Source organism: Hylobates moloch, unplaced genomic scaffold (assembly GCF_009828535.3).
Source record: "Hylobates moloch isolate HMO894 unplaced genomic scaffold, HMol_V3 SCAFFOLD_4, whole genome shotgun sequence".
Classification (NCBI taxonomy): Eukaryota; Metazoa; Chordata; class Mammalia; order Primates; family Hylobatidae; genus Hylobates; species Hylobates moloch.
Genome location: NW_026652279.1, coordinates 51,967,063 through 51,971,966, shown reverse-complemented (window position 1 = coordinate 51,971,966; position 4,904 = coordinate 51,967,063).

Below are 4,904 nucleotides of genomic sequence, written 5' to 3'. Positions count from 1 at the left end.
GAAATGTTATGAAGATTAACTATGGCAAATGAAATCTGTTGACTCACTGGCTGATTAACAAGTCTAGTCCCTGACTTATGAAATTAAATTTTCCAGTAGCACTTTTAAGACACCGTAATTAGTGGCTCATCCCATAATTTGGCTACTGTATTTATGAGATAGGTGAAGACAAGCCCTACATGTACTTACTATACAACTTCAATAAGTATCTAGGACAATATTGGAAATATATAATGAACACTTTTTACCCTTCTTGACATACTTTTTTTCACTGTAACTCCAAGCCCGCATCATCTCCTGGTCTGGTTTTTGACACTAATCCAGATGACTGTTTATTTCACTGCAGCCTCTATTTTCAATCACAATAAAAACAGAAATGGCAGGATATTAGAGACAAAATTGATAGTGCTAAAAAAATTACAGTTTAACTTCTCATTTATCAATGTAATTGAAAGTTACTAGCGGGGTGTGTGGTGCCAGTGTTTCTATCAGGGCATGAGTAATCTGTTTATGCAGCATAATTCATCCTTCTGAGGTTCTAATGAGGACTGCTTAATTCAGGTTTTAATCATACCTGACAAATTATCGTTGAATTGGCAATGGGCTTGTTCACAGGTGCCATTTCCCGGCAAGTCTGACATAGCTTAGATTCAGCTCCTCCTCCACATGTTCTTTTCAGACATCACAGACAAAATTTAAAAGGTACTGGTTTTACTCACCACCAAAATGCTAAATGTTTCTGATTTTTTTTGTGCTGTTTAGTGCCATTAGTAGCAGCTGTTTATATTTGTTCCTTTTACAAATGTGAAATATTGAAAAACAAAATGATTTTTTTACAAAAATATCTATTCTATTTTACAAAATACATGCGTTCCTGGAGAAGGTTCATGTTCCAAATCTTGCTCTTATCCAATAATCCACTTGACTCAGACAAGAGCCATCTGCTAATGACTAGTAGGGGATGATGCACCAGCTCAGATACACTTAGCAGCTCCACAACGTGAAAGCTGACATCTTATTTCAAAAACAAAATCAGTCTCTTTCCAGCAGAGAGTACACAAGAGATGAGAGATTCATAATACATAAAGAGTGTTGTCGTCAATGACTGCCTGGAACCAGTGTAAAGGAAATTTATCTGGGCGGTAAAGGAATTTTACCAAGATAGTTGTGGGGAAGGAAAGGCAGATTTATTAGAGAAAAGTGGGAGATACATTGCAAGAGAGCAATGGGCAATATAGCAGAAGGAAGGCTGTCTGCAAAGAGGCAGGGGCTGGAGGGAAGTTTTAAAAGGTCATGCTGCTTGGGCTGAATGCCTGCAAACAAGATGCTTGGGTGCAGGTGGGCTGTGAACTGAATGCTTGCAACAGGATGCTTGGGTGCTAGTGAGCCATTTGCGGGTGACCCCATTTCTCAGAACATTTTCTCTCCTCCACCCCTGTTTCTGTTCCTGTCAGCTAAGTCCATTTTCAATTTTCTTTTAACTCCTTAGGGCTCCATAAAATGGTGGTTTAATGTATGGATTTTAATATACGCAAAAATGAATGTCAGGGCTTGTAATCTTCACCACTACCATGTGATACGGGAAAGATGTTTAGTAAGTTAGCTCCATCCCCAAGAATAGAATTATGACCTCTAAAAAGAGTAAAGTGTATTCTGCTCACTTAATTTGCTCCATAAAAAGTTTCTGGAGAAACTTAACTCTGTTAGTACATGTAGCCTTTTGCTTTCCAAATCCCATTCTTTTCTTTTTCTACACAATAAACATACAAAGCAGGTAATACACATAGCAGCACCCCATTTTACCATTAAACAAACGAGAGAGTAATTTATTTGCCCAAGGCCATACAGTGAAAAGTCATGAAGTCTGACCTCACACCCAGTTTACATGGCTCTAAGACTGTGTTCTTTCCATTGCTGCACAATCTCTCATTGATGTTAGGGGAGATCAGCCTTTGATACAATTTGTGCTGTATCTAATATTATCCTCGTCATGATCTAGGAAATAAAACTTTTTATTTAGACAGCTTGTAATTCTTTGAGAGGTTACGAATACAGGAAAATTCCTCAGGTCTTATTTCTAATTACAAGACATTTGCCATGTATCAAGCCTGTCTTTCATCATAAACTATAACAAATGTAGGCACTTTTGACTTATAGGGATACTAAGTCCTAACTGTTTGCATAAAACACATTGCTCTAAAATCTGATGATTTTGTTTTCCTGCCAAGCATTATAGCAAATCTATTCTCATTCTTTTGCTGTAACTTGTAGAAATATTTATCTGTGAGGGACCTAACAGAGCTCATAGAATAATATAGCTATGGAAAGCAAAAGAAACTGAGGACAGATGAGGTTAAGTATTAATATTTTATTTAAGGATAATCACTAGTCAGTGTTAGAGCCTCTCACTTTTTAGACCATCTGAGTTGACAACCATTGCCTCTATGGATGCATTTAAAGGATTATTTGTGGCCGGGCACAGTTGCTCATGCCTGTAATACCAGCACTTTGGGAGGCCGAGGTGGGAGGATTGCTGGATCCCAGGAATTTGAGATCAGCCTGGGCAACATGGTGAGACCCCACCCCTATTAAAAAAAATAAAGAAATTAGCCAGGTGTGGTAACACATGCTTGTGGAGGCTGAGGTAGGAGCATCTCTTGAGCACAGGAGTTTGAGGTTGCCATGAATTTTGATCGCTACTGCACTCCAGCCTGAGCAAGAGTAAGATACTCTCTCAAAAAAAAATTAAAATAAATAAATAGAGCCCAGCACTGTTGCTCACACCTGTAAACCCAGCACTTTGGGAGACTGAGATGGGTGGATCACTTGAGCTCAGGAGTTTGAGACCAGCCTGTGCAACGTGGTGAAAACCCATCTCTACTAAAATTAGAAAAATTAGCTGGGCGTGGTAGGAGATGCCTGTATTCCCAGCTACATGGGAAGCTGAGGTGGGAGGATCACTTCAGCACAGGAGGCAGGGGTTGCAATGAGCTGAGATTGCACCACTGCACTCCAGTCTGGGCAATAGAGTGAGATCCTGTTTCAAAAATAATAAATAAGTAAATAAATATTTACCAAAATTCTACTTTAGGCATTACTGTGGTTGTATTCAGAATTGAGCCACGGAGCTCTTCTGAATGGACTTGCTCCTTGAGCAGTGCTGGTCGAGAATCAGAGTCAGTTGGAGACTAAGCCAGGCTACGGTCTCACCTTCTGCACTGACATATCCTTACCTGTTTAGCAGCATCACTTAGTAAAACTCTCTGGTCCTTTTTGTTTTAGGAAAAGTTGACTTCATTTTTATCAAGGTGACAGGTAGGATCTTAATAATCTTACTTCTAGCCTATCAATACTGGACACAGGAGAAAATCTGAGTTGTTGTAACACTGACTTAACCTATATTTGTACTGTCCTATCACGAGCCTTCATAGTGAAAAACAGTTTTTTTTTTTTTTGCTTGTTTTAGTCTTTTTCCTCTAACTTGGAACAGTAGCAGACTAAGTATACACCTACAAAAGATCAAGAATATGGGTGGTATCATGAGTCCCACCTACAATTCTGGCTACTAGAAGACCCTGAAAAATAACTTCAAAAGGATAAATGATTTCTTAACACAGAATTTTCCACCCAGTCAAACTATAATCAAGTTTGTGGGTAAAATATTCATTTTTGCAGAGACAAGACTTCAAAATGTTCATCACTCACACAAACTTGATGGAATAAAAAGATGATTTGCTGACATAGCTCTGCAACATGAAAAAGGAATGGAAGTCAGCAAAAAAATCTGTTACAGAAACCAAAATGAAACACTAAAACCAAAGCAGTAGAAATTAAGTACCACCAGAAAAAGTAAAGGAAGTTAGAAATAAAATGAAAAAAAGACTCCTTAAATATTATATTTTCAAAGACTTACATTTAAGTGGCAAAATTTTAATAATATATAAGTTTGGAACAAAAGTGTACTTAGTACATACTTAAAAAAAATTATGTTATTAATATTTGAAAAATAGACTAGCTCTAATACATTACAGGAGAGAAATATCTTACATTAAGAAAAAGTTAATGAATGATAGTTTTAATTTTTATTAATCATTATTTTCTTATCTTCATAAGGTCAAGGAATATAAAGCAAAACTTAAACACAAAAATAAACAAATCAATAATTTTAATGGGGGACTTTAATTCACCGCTCTTGAAAATTTACAGATGAAGGAAATAATAAGTAAAATAATAGAAGTTGTTTGAATAACACTATTACTATATTCAATATAATAGGTTTGTATATATAATTTTGTACCAACAACCAGAAGATATACAATTTTTAAATGTCCATGAAACATTCATAAACAGCAAGCATGTTATTATGCTGTAAAGAATATCTGCTAATTCTAAATGAGATAAATTATACAAAACAAATTCTCTAACCACAGGCAATAAAATAGACATGACTGAAGAAAGAGGAAATTTTAAAATGACTATTAGTCCACCATAAAGGTAACCCTGGTTAATATACTTTTACATTTACCAGGTAACAAAACTCACCTAACTGTGAATTACACAATCCAAAAAAAAAAGTCTTCTTCACATTTGTCTCAATACGTGTATGTGTGTGTGTGTGTGTGTATTACTTTAATCCTAAAGTAATCACTAAGATTTTATTTATAGAAAAGGTAGATTTATCCAGTGCCCTATTGATGGTATTTTTTTTTTACTATTGCAAACAAGGCTGTGATGATATTTTTAGACTGGTATTCTGACTGTCATGAGAAAATGCAGAGGGTTAATTTTTAGCAGTCGCATTACTAGATCATTTGTTGTGAGATTTAAGATTTGATAGTTACTGCCGAACTCCTCTCTAGAAAGGTGCTTTAATGGTATATGAGCGTGCTGAGTTGTCAGTCTTA